The 12959-nt window shown below is 44.5% G+C and overlaps 1 protein-coding gene across 1 annotated transcript in view; it reads right to left on the bottom strand.

The window, feature by feature from the left end:
- The window catches only part of Frem2 (FRAS1 related extracellular matrix 2), a 137992-nt gene that overhangs the window by 34741 nt on the left and 90292 nt on the right, over positions 1-12959 (bottom strand). The gene's annotated exons all lie outside the window — the stretch shown is intronic.

Raw genomic sequence — 12959 nt, forward strand, 5'->3', positions numbered from 1 at the left:
TGGTGTCGGACAGTGAACCAGGGGCTCTGCGTGCCAACTGAGTTACATCCATAAAGCCATATGTAGGTCATAAATGGCTTCTAGGTGCCCTTCGAAGCTTAGCCAGAAAAATACAACCAGATGAAACACACACGCATAACACTCTTTGTTGGTTCTTAGAGTTTTGCCTGAGTATCCATTTTCTGAGTTCCTCACTAAGACCCAACCATGGGACAGAGAGATGGCATCTACCTTACACTTCCTTCTGGTCCATTGGATTTAGAGTTAACTCAGAGTATTTGAGTCCATTTTTAACTAGAGGGATTAGAATCTACAAACTAGGCTAGTAAAAAACAATGTCCCCAAGGCTTTAGGGAGAGCAGGGCTGGGTACTGGCTGCTTGTAGGGGTTTGGGTTTTCTCTATTCAGACTGAGGTTTCACTGCATAAATAACCCCATTCTGAGAGGTTAGCATCTGTCCTTATGAATGCGAATGCTACTTGGGCTCCACGGTCCCTGCTTCAGGAACTCCACTTCCTCCTTGTTGGTGATGAGTCTGTGATCACCTCCTCTCAGATTCTCTCTATGATCAACCCTGGACTCTCGATTCAGCTCAGAGGTCTGAAGGACAGTCAATGACTAGGGGAAACAGAGGAATTACTTTTAAAAATACTTACAATTGAAATATAGATAGCCTCATAGGAAACTGCATTACGTCCCCTTATTGAGAGCTTATTCTATAAGCAGCCACAAACCAAAGTAAATACTCAAGAGACCACGTGTAGATAGTCTACTTTTTGGTCTTTATTTCTACAAGATTCAAGAGGAGTTCGTCTAAGAACACACAGCTCACATGCCTTCCTAGCATCATTAAAGCACCTTCAACGTTAAATTTAGTGCTAAATTTCAGAGAATTAGATTGAACTCCCCCAGCACCAAAAGGGAATCTTAAACATTATGTGAGATCTTACAGGATTTCGCAATGGCTCAGAAAAACCCCAGGTTGTGGCTGTGTGTGTGTGTGTGTGTGTGTGTGTATGGTGGGCTCAGTGAGAGCACTTGCCTAACACGTATGAAACCCTGGATCCCCAGCACCTGTAATAAAACAAAACCACAGGAAAAGCCAGAGGCAAACTTCCTTCGCTGCTGCATCTGCAAATTAATTACCTTTATTAAGAAGTATAATATAGGGGTTGGGGATTTAGCTCAGTGGTAGAGCGCTTGCCTAGGAAGCTCAAGGCCCTGGGTTCGGTCCCCAGCTCCGAAAAAAAGAACCAAAAAAAAAAAAAAAAAAAGAAAAAAGAAAAAGAAGAAGTATAATATAAATGTATGTTTCTCCCTTCATCTGACAGGCACATTTAGAAGCATCTAGCTCCCCTGGCCTCTTAAATCATATGAAACCAATCTTGGAAACATTTACCTATGTTCGTTCGGAGATGATAAATCTGCCCACAGCATAGTTCCCCTCCCTTTATCCTTTCAACTTGGACACAAGGTGTGTGTGGATGAAGGTGTTATCTTATAACCCCAGGCAGGCAGACCTGGAGGACAGACTAACACATTCCTTACATTTCTCGTCTAAGGAGGGGCAAAAGTGCAGGCTGGAGAAGCCAGAAAACGAGTCTTCTGAGCACAGATGGCTGAACCAGGCTCAGTAGCTTCCCCTCAGAAGGCTTTCATAATTATCACAGAGGCACTGGACACGTGCCTCCAACAAGTCACCCTTTTAAGTCTCTCTGTTTCTGGCACCAAACGGGTTAGGCTTCTAAAGAAAAGCTGTGTAATGCAGTGATGTTACCTCCCATCTTCCTAGTCCTCACAGATGCACATTAATTAGAGATAGAGCTGAAAAAAAAATCATAAAAAAAATCATGCAGTCATAAAAGACCCAGGGAGCTGCACGCTGGAGGTGGTGTGTGTGGGTGAGGGGGTAGGGATGGATGGGGGGGGCAGGACTGTGGTTGGCGTGTGCATTCATGTGCGTCCTATTAACCGTAAAGCAAGGCTCATAAGCACCTTACAGCTTAGCATGTAGCTCACAGATGAAAACAGAGAGGGAGGGAGGGAGAGAGAGAGAGAGAGAAAGAGAGAGAGAGAGAGAGAGAGAGAGAGAGAGAGAGAGAGAGAGAGCATAATGACTAAGCTGGAGATAAAGCAGAAAGAATCAACTGCCATTGTTGCCTTCAGTGAAAAGCTGGAGTGGGATTGGAGACAGTGGGACTGGAGACAGTGGGACTGGAGACAGAGCTTTTCTTATAAATCCTCCCACTTTAATGCAGTGGGAATTAGGAAACACAGGACATGAATTCTCTAAAATGAAGCTTTCCCTTGGTCAGCTAAGTTAGGTGTCTGACTTCCATCCACTGAGGGTGACAAGAAGATTGGTTGACTGTCAGTTGTAAGGGTGACAGTTAAAATCTGAGGTGACTTCAACACAGTGCTTTCTACAACATCAAAAGTAGACAGCGGCAGTAAAAAGAGAAAACAGCCCCACTCCATACCTATCACTTTGCTTATTTAACTGATCAAAAGATATTGGCATCTCTGTGTCTCATTGTCAATATAGACGAAACGAGAATGCTGGTGGTCATATTTAAATTTCCCATTCTCTCTTGTGAGTTCTAAAATTTGGATGGACTTACGCATGCTACTACTGGGTCAAAATCTGAGGTATGTAAACAAGTTACAGATGCTGCCGGGAGCTGCAGACATTATGCAGAGCAGACTAAGAGCAGTCTTTTAAAAGACTGGAACTTTTTAAAAATTATTCTATGTGAACGAGTGTTTTGCCCATATGTATGCCTGTGTACCACTTGCATGCCTGCCTGGTGCATTGGGAGGTTAGTAGAGGGCGTTGGGGTCTCTGGAGCTGGAGTTTCAGATGGCCGTGAGCTGCCGTGTGTGCTGGGAACCGAACCCAGGTCTTGAAAGGAAGCCAGTGCTCTAAACCACCGAGCCATCTCTCCAACCCTGTGCTCGGGACATTTAACATACATTACAATCAAAAGGAGGGAATGAGTGAATGGGTGAAGCCATCCAGCAGGAGAAGACACCAAGGCAAGGTCCAAGACAACTGCCCTGTCTGTGCTAACAAATGGCTTGTTATAAGGAAGACTTTTGCCAAGTGTGATAGTCTGAATAAGTGTGGGTCTGAGAGACTAATGTTTTAACGCTTTGGAGGGGAGTGACACTATTTGACAAAGATTAGGAGGTGTATCCTTGTTGGAGGAAGTGTGTCCATGTGGGCAAGCTTTGAGGTTTTCTAAGTCCAAGCCAGGTCCAGTGACTCTCTTCCTGCTGCCTGTAGATCTGAATGTAGAACCTTCTTTAGCCCATGTCTGCTAGCATGTGTTACTCCCTGTCAGATAACAATGAACTAAACCCCTGAAACTGGAGGCAAGCCCCAGTTAAATGTTTTCCTTTATAAGAGTCTCTTTGGTCATTGTCTGTTTTAGTTAGGGTTTTATCGCTGTGAATAGACACCATGACCATAATAACTCTTATAAGGGAAAACATTTAGTTTGGACTGGCTTACAGTTTCAGAGGTTTAGTCCCTTATCGTCATGGGAAGAAGCTTGGTGGCATGCAGGCAGACATGGTGCTGGAGAGGGAGCTGAGGAAGAGAACTGGCTGAGATCTCAAAGCCCACCCTCACAGTAACATACTTCCCCTAGCAAGGCCACACCTACTCCAAAAAGACCACACCTCCTAATAGTGCTATTCCCTATAAGCCAAGCGTTCAAACATGAGTCTATAGCGGGCCACACCTATTCAAACCACCACAGTGCAACAAGAGATCATTGTCTAAGACACTGAGCCTCTCCGGTAAGCTTTTATCACCCTGCCCTTCCTTAGGTATATATAATACTAACTGAAGACCTTAAATCTGTCACAGACATAATCCACATTAGAATTCAAAGCAAAGTAGACACAGCCCATTCAGTTCCCTAACTCGGCACTGAAGTATGCACGGCACCCTGAACTTCGTACAGACCTGAGCGTCTACAGACTTAACGAAGGAAGCAGGCAGTAGCTTGACTGTTAAGCAGAAGGATGATAAAAATAAAACCATGATGTCTGCAGCCCCCACCCAGGCATTACTGAAAGCATCCCTCTCAGCACTTCATCCTTCTCAGACAACAGCAGTTCAGAGCACATGTTTAGTTTCTCTGCTCAGGACAGATAAGTCATATCTAAATCATGGGAGGACCTCACCAGGAGGGAGGTTTTCCAGAGGTGCACAGAGAAGGTGTGAAATTCCTAAAGGAACACAGGGTCTCAGCTCATCCTTCAGACTCAAGGGCAGAGGTTCAGGCACTCAAGGTAGACTTATTCTAGTTCATTAAGCATAAGCCAGACTTGCAAGTAGACACTTTTACTTCATGCAGTCTGTTTTGCTAACAAGGGGGTGAAGGGAAAGGCGTGCTCACACACCTGCAACAAAGACTAAGGTAAATAATTCAAGTTCTATTACCAGGAGGAGAAAGGAAGTTTTCTATCTATCTATGTATCTGTTTATGTATCTATGTATCAATGTATCAATGTATATATGTATGTATGTATGTATCTATCTATCTATCTATATCTATATCTATATATCTATATATCTATATATCTATATATCTATATATCTATATATCTATATCTATATCTATATCTATATCTATATCTATATCTATATCTATATCTATATCTATATCTATATCTATATATATATATATATATATCTGGTGTCTGGATCGGTGTTTACAATTCCACTGTGTCTCCTGAGATGAAAGGATGTGGTACCAGCAGTAATTACCATCTGGAGCCAAGTCTTATTTACTCATGCACGCACAAGGGCCATCAGGCAAATAAGCTCTGTAGCTCTAATGTGTTTACTTAAAATTGAAAAGGATAGGGGCTGGGGATTTAGCTCAGTGGTAGAGCGCTTACCTAGGAAGCGCAAAGCCCTGGGTTCGGTCCCCAGTTCAAAAAAAAAAAAAAAAAAAAGAAAAGGATAGAAGCTTGTATGCTGTCTTTGGGCAAAGCTTCAATGCTGTCTTTGGGTTTAGTGTTGAAAATGATACAGGGGACTTGTCTTTAGCCTAGAGAGCCCTTGGGAGGTTTTGATGCTGTCCTGGTTTGTTTTCTATTGCTGTAAAAAGCACAATTACCAACAGTAAAGTGGAGAAGAAGGGACTATTTGGCTTACAGTCAAATGAAAAATTTTCACTATGTATTTGCATGAATTAAGATTTTATGAATGAATTATATCTGCCCACCTGAGACACCTGTATGAGTGAATGTGTGTATATGTGTGTGTGTGTGTGTGTGTGTGTGTGTACCTGCCATGGCATACATGTGGAGACCAGAGGATTTTTTTTTTAATCTCCTTCCACTGTTGAATCCAGGATCAAATTCAAGCTATGAGGCCTACATGACAAGCGCTTTTACCTGCTGAGCCGTCCTGCCAACCCAACATTTTTAATTAATAATTAACTTCTTATCCCACTGTATTCTTTATGTACAATCAAAAGGAGGACCGGACTAGATCAGCACCAGTGGACTAGATGAGCATCAGTGGACTAGATGAGCACCAGTGGACTAGATGAGCACCAGTGGACTAGATCAGCGCCAGTGGACTAGATCAGCGCCAGTGGACTAGATCAGCGCCAGTGGACTAGATCAGCGCCAGTGGACTAGATCAGCGCCAGTGGACTAGATCAGCGCCAGTGGACTAGATCAGCGCCAGTGGACTAGATCAGCGCCAGTGGACTAGATCAGCACCAGTGGACTAGATCAGCACCAGTGGACTAGATCAGCACCAGTGGACTAGATCAGCACCAATGGACTAGATTAGCACCAGTGGACTAGATGAGCACCAGTGGACTAGATCAGCAAGGACTTTAGCATTCTAACCATGGAGGCCATCTGCCAGTCATCAAGCCAAGGTCCACTGGTGTCCCCAGACTTCCTTGTCCCTACTATCTTTAGCTAGCTCTTCCAAGACTCTTGCTTGTTGTTTCTTACTAGTGGAAGACCATCTACCAATTAACATGTTCTGTTTATACCCGTTAGTGCCTCGGAGGGCAGACGAAAATGTACAATTACTCCAATTACGAGGACAGAGGGAGCAGCACTGAGACTTTTGGGGCAATAACACAACTCAATTTGGGATTATTAATTAATTATTTGGGAAGAAGACTAGTTTAAGAAGTCTTGAGTCAACATGGCATCTGTTTTACAAGACAAAGGCTACTGAGGCAAGCATCAAAAGCCAGCCGCAGGCGGAGAGCAGCCAAGTTTTTGATGTGGTGAAAACTAGGATCTTTCCAAACCCACATTGTATCTTTCAGTTTCCAGACTGCACCACCACGATGCGTTTAATAAAACATGGAAGGGGGGCTGGAGAGACAGCTCAGGGCTCAATCTTAGCACCTGTGTCCAAGCCTGCATCTACAGCTTTGCAGTGAAAATGCAGCGTATGCAGTGGCTGCATTTGACTGTTCACCTTTCCAGGTCACACCAAACATGTCTGGTTTGTTGTAAGTTGCCTCCAGTGCTTTACAAGGTACAACTGCCTTCCAAGGTAATTATTGTTCACTTCCTGTTGACAAAATCAAGCTGAGTCTTGGAGACGTTAAACAACTTGCTACACAATCTCTATAGAGCAAGCAGAAGTCAAACACGACATACTAATAGGGTAAGATGTGAATTACTTCCCGCCAAGTGATAATTTCTTTGACTCTGTTTAAATAAGTTGAGCAATAAACATACTTAGGTGTTCGAGGTTTTGGAAGATTCTCTTTGAAGATGCATAATGAGAAATGGCTGCGTGGAGGAAAGAAATGATTTTCTATGCAGGGCAAAACAAAGTTAAGTTATATGTGCACTTGTATAGTTGTGGGAATGCAACTCTCACTCAAGAAACAAAGGGGAGGAACAACGAGAGAGGGAGAGAGGGTGCTCCAAGCTGCTGCCCCCGCATCAGAACTCACCAGGCACGAGTTACTCAGGAATACTTTTATAGCTGCTAACTAATGATAAATTCATAAGACTTCCAATCGACAAAGACTCAGACATGTGGCTGATTTATCTGGGAATCCCAGCAGCTGAAGAAAGGCAACAACTAATCAAGTGTTAAATGTAACCTCTGTGAGGTCTCAGGGGAGGAGCATGTGGCTGACACTGGAAAAATAAATAATGTCCAGCAGAGACTGGCTAAGAAATGACACTTGAAACAAGTCTGCTGGCAGCCAGAATAAACAGCTCAAGCCACTCTGTTTGGTTCCGGGCTCAAAGGGGGATGTGCTCTCCTCTTGTAAGGATCCTGGCGATGCTGTTCAGGGGTGGCTGTCCACTGTGAGGGTGGCTTTCTAGTTAGTGTAGCAATGGCAAATGGCCTCTCTCCTCCAAGCTCGGAACACAGGACCTCTTGGGCCACTGTGCAAAGCCTGACCTTAGGACAATACCTTCTCTGACTCTCAGATTCATGCTCTGTAACACAAGGATAGTCCAACTGGACCACGTGATGCCAGATCACCTGACTGACTGTTCTGTCGCACTCTTTTGCCTTCTCTGGGGATCAGGACTTCTTGTGTAGGTTCTAGTTGAAGTAATTTCCCCCTAATTTACATCTCTATAACCCGTCCGTATTCCTTATCAGAAGGCAAATAGGAAGAAAATTCTCTCAAGTAGGAGTAGAAAAACCATTCTGGCTACATAACTTGTTGGTACCCAAGATGATAAAATGTAGGTACTATAACCAATATATCTCATATACAGATAACCCATACTCAGTAACCCGCCTGTCTCTAAAGCTAATTCTTTGGTAGATGACTAAAAGTGTTTGATTTATAACCATTTTCTTTATTAACCAATGCAGCTGACAGAGAATGAAAAAGCAAAGCTTAAACTCTCCCAGACCAGACTGAGCTTGTAACCTCACGGATGGTCCCCACAGAGCCTCGTAGGCTATGGAGTTGAGAGGTAGTTCTAAGGAAAGGCTGTGTAAAAGGACTGAGACGCACTGTAAACCTAAAAGCCATTTTAATCGGACTATTGGCACTCAGGTAAATGCAGTGTGGCATACTATTATAAGAAGCTAGACACTGATATGAGTGGGTTGGAGGGCTGAGGGGCATGAGTGGTATGGAGGGTGATTCGGGCAGAGCAGCAGTGTGGATGGGGCCCTGGCTTTTCATGCTTGAAGGTGGCATCACACGGCATGGTATAGTATGGCCCTTGGTGAGAGGGGACAAAGTGAGCTAGGAAAACAGGTGTCAATGACCAGGCTCTGCAGGTCCCTGTGACCAGAACCTTGTCATGGAGATATCTGGTAGAAGATATGCTCAGTTTTAAGATAGGCAGCAGCCTGGTGAGATTTAGAGGTATGGGAGATGGATGGACAGACTACAGACAACAAGTTTCAGGTGTGTAGCAGTCACTTGAAGCTGGCTTTGGTGTCGTATGAGCTGTTCCGATGAAGAAAGACGACATAAGGAGTAAACCATAGACATATAAAATGAGCATGGACTTTGGGGTGGACAGGGAGGGGAAGGAGGGCTGGTATTGTTATCATTCACTATGATTGAGGATGTAGGCGAGAGGGGGCTGGAGCTGAGCAGCTAAGAGCACTTGCTGCTCTCACAGAGAATCCAGGTTTGATTTCCCAACGCCAACATGGCAGTGCTCAACCATCTGTAGTTCCAGTTCCAGGGGAGTTGATGCTGTCTTCTGCCCTCTGCAGACACAGGCACACAGGTAGTATGCTCAGACATACACGGAGGAAGAGGGCAAGGATTATCTGCTAGAGCCTACACAGTCCCTTTCCTGCTTTGCTTTCTCTTGACGTCTCAGGGCGACGTCCCGCTCACCCGTGTGGTACTGTGTATGGGGTTGTCTTTTCCCTCTTTTAAAACAGAAAGAAAAGAAAAGGTGGTTTTCACCCACCGCTGAATTCCTAGCTCTCCCATAATTACAACACGAGAGTTTTCAACGTTCTTTTCTAGAAAAGCCAAGGGAGAAAATGTTTTGAACAAGGTCACAGTTTCCTGTCCCTAGAGAATTAATCAAGCCATTCTGCTAATGGCTGACTATTGAACCAAATCCAGGGCACAGAACAAGGTAAGTCTACTGACCTCGAAAATAACTTGAAACTAATGTTCAAGATCAAGCTCAGCAAAAACACATATTACATCTGCCAGGGCTCAGTGATCCCTGGAAAGTGGCCTCAGCCCTTTGTCCCCCATTTAACTGTGTTGGGTAGTCTAGATGGTCCCTTCTCCTGCCAAGGAGACCACACACAGGTACAGAGCAAACCTTGGCATTTCTTTCCTTTCTGTCTCTCATCTCCAGGGTCAACTTACAGCACCGGGGCTGTGGGAAATCTGTGGCTTTTCACGTTTACTTATTTATTTGCCTTTGAGCTTTTCCTGGGAGTGGACAGTGAAAACCACTCTTCTGAATGAGAGCGAATCTTATACAAACAGAAGGCAACCCAGAACAAGCCCTTCGTTGGCCTTCTGACCTGACAGCTTCACGTTGTAACACAATGGGGGCGGGGGACAGTGAAACCAAATGTTTGTGGAATACACTCAGGGAGATGGAACAGAGCTGTTTAAGCCCTATAAGGGAAAGGTGTACACCCCCACTCCCCACAGGCTTGAAATTTAACTTTAAAAAGCGTTGTCATGGGGCTGGGGATTTAGCTCAGTGGTAGAGCGCTTACCTAGGAAGCGCAAGGCCCTGGGTTCGCTCCCCAGCTCCGAAAAAAAGAACCAAAAAAAAAAAAAAAAAAAAAAAAAGCGTTGTCATAAAGAGCTACCAAGCCTTTCTTTCTTTCTTTCTTTCTTTCTTTTCTTTCTTTCTTTCTTTCTTTCTCTTTCCCTCTTCCTCCTCCTCCTCTTCTTCTTCTTTTTCTTCTTCTTCTTCTTCTTCTTCTTCTTCTTCTTCTTCTTCTTCTTCTTCTTCTTCTTCTTCTTTTCTTTTCTTTTTTTTTTGAGAACTTCTGGCCTGTCTAAGGAAGTGCTGTCCTCAATGGTACAATCCTGTCTTTACAAAAGAAAGATTGTCAAAGCCCAAGGCTTTCATGGAAAATTCACTTGCCAGCTGTCAGTTTGAATGACTCCATTGAAGCAGGTGGGAAGAAGGTTCTTCCTGAGAGTCAGGGACAAGCTTCAAGACCTTCAGAAAGCTTCCTGTGGTAAGCCAGACTTTACCTTTTGCCAGGCTGCATGGGTGTGTCTAGCTTCTTGTTCGAATTCTAGAAAAGGGTTGATCTGCATTCAGCACTGTTTTTAGCACCCTGGAGCTTTTGCGATACTTAACGGGGGCCAAATAGGGAAACATGCTAAGGGGTGCATAGCAATCTCTTAGTCTTTGTCATCTTGCACAGTGTGTTGAACAACACAAGCATTTAGCAAACACCTAAGAAAGCAAAGGCATGGGTTCAGTCACCGCTAGGCATCTTGGGAAGCTGTAGGATTCCTCAGTCACCGCTGGGCATCTTGGGAAGCTGTAGGATTCCTCAGTCACCGCTAGGCATCTTGGGAAACTGTAGGATACCTCAGTCACCGCTAGGCATCTTGGGAAACTGTAGGCTACCTGGCGGGTTCTCTAAAGTGAAGGTTCATTCCTTGCACCCACAGCATGGCTTACAACTATGTGTAACTTCAGTCACAGGAGATCCGATTCTCTCTGTCTCTGTCTCTCTGTCTCTGACTGACTGTCGGTCTCTCTTTCTCTCTCTCTCACTCTCTCTCTCTTACACACACACACACACACACACACACACACACACACACACACGGGGGGGGGAACATTCATACACATAAAATATAAGGAAATAACTTTAAAAAAGATGAGAGAGAACAAAAACACGTCTATATTTGCCCAAAGCAGAGGCAACTACTACCGCGTCGATCTGCATACGGCGGTTTTGTTTGTGTGGAACCTGAGGATCTAGAGGGCTGATTGTATTTCAGGGGCACAGAATAAAGACCTATTTCTAAGAGAAATGGTAGCTATTGTTTTTTTTTTTTTTAATTCTGTAGAAGTGTGAAAGGAATGTTTTATCCATAATCTTAAGTGCTTCGGATGTCTAAGTGCTTAGAAATGTCCTAAAGGATGAAGGCATTTTTAGTTTTAGCCAATTTTATAATCCTTATGTAGACTATTACTGTGGTTACTTGCAGCACGATGCAGCTGTTTTTATTAAATGACACATCTGTATTTCTTTCTGTGGGTCGGGTAATAATGGTTGTCGGTTTAACACACCTGGAACTTCAGCTACAGAATGGACTCCATCAGATAGGCTTGCAGACACGTCTGTGGTGGTAGTTTCGGGATTGCAAACTGAAGTAGGAATGTCTAGCCCACTGTAGGCAATGCCATCCCTTGGCAGGTGGCCCTAGGTTGTCTAAGAAAGGTACCTGAGTAAGCTAAGGGGAGTAAGATAGCCATTTATTATGCATTTTAACCTTTTTTGTGCATTTTACAGCTTTAAAAATTATATGTACAGCGGCTGGGGAGAGTTATACACACAACTAGAGTGCCTAAAGGCCAGAGAAGGCATCAGGTTCCGTGTGCTGGCGTTAAGGGTGTCTGTGACTTGTCCTGTCTAGGTCCTCTGCAAGAGCAGCATGTACGTTTAACCACTGAGACATCTATCCAGCCTCTGTTTTTTATTATAAAATTCTCTCAACCCACATGGTAGCTCAGAGCTATGTGTCACTACAGTTCTAGGGGATCTGATGTCCTCTTCTGGCCTCTGTGGGCACCAGGAAAACACACACACACACACACACACACACACACACACACACACGCACACACACACACACACAATTAATTAGAAAATAAAGTATTCCCTTAGTAGCTCTATGTTTACAAATTTTAAAGTCTGGTGTTTGAAAGGCTGCTTCTGAGATTTATGTGATCTCGTAACACTGAAATAGAAGTCATCGCCGTCTGAGATCTTAAGGATAGACGTTCAGTGATCTGCTTCCAGGACTTACGTAATAATAAGCCATGGATGTTTACACTTCTGATGTCTGCAAGATCAGTGTAGCCAGAAACTGCACTCCTGTTAGAAGAGATGGGTATCAGGCAGACAGTGTCACTATGAAAAGCACAACGCAAACACAAGGTGTTATCTGCCCGGAAGAATCTGAGGAGAGCCAAAGCCCAGGGCTGCAGAGAGAGAGTGGCTTCTGCTGGCTGGTTCACCCAAATGGCTGCCAAAGGCAGTGCTGGTGTTTGTTGTGAAGCGACGGATGACGCTAACTCGTTCTCCTGAGGATCCCAGAGGGCTTATGATTGGTAGAGAGTGAGCCAGGGTGGTTCATCTGCGACTTATTTGAACATCTACAACATGTCCGTTATTCTAGACGATTCAGGGGCCGGAGACAAACCAGAGTGTATAGCTTCATTTGACAAAATTTAGTGCTAGGGTGCCCCAAATCCTTTGGCTCTTACAGTCAGATCAGAAGGCAAATGTGTGTGTTTGATATGCACACTGCCAGTAGGATACGGAGTGGGTTTCACAGGTTGATGCCATGAGAGCTGTGGTCACACTGGCTCAGAGCTCAAGAGCTGTTTCCCTTAGGTGAGTTATTAAACCGCAGTCAACCAAGGCAGGCTGTGCCTTCAAAATGTACGCCTAGTATGAGAAGACATTCAGGCGCCCAGCAGGGTGGGTGCTCATGCTAGCACTGGATATAAGTTACACATGAAACCCTGGAAAATAAAGTAGTATCTTTGTGAAGCTGGGATGGAATCCAGGGCCTTTTACATATTAGGCAAGCGCTGTACTACCTACCCACACCCCTCACATAAAGCCCTGAAGAAATGAGACAAGAGCTGATGGAACACCGAGCACACTTCTATGCAACGGCTCCACCCCGACCCTCTCCGGCAGAGCCCGTGCTTGTACACAAGGCTCTGCGAGCCCAGTTCACTCTGGGTAAACTGTGCGTAGTTCCTGGGCTTGCTTTCTT

Source organism: Rattus norvegicus, chromosome 2 (assembly GCF_036323735.1).
Source record: "Rattus norvegicus strain BN/NHsdMcwi chromosome 2, GRCr8, whole genome shotgun sequence".
NCBI classification, from domain to species: domain Eukaryota; kingdom Metazoa; phylum Chordata; class Mammalia; order Rodentia; family Muridae; genus Rattus; species Rattus norvegicus.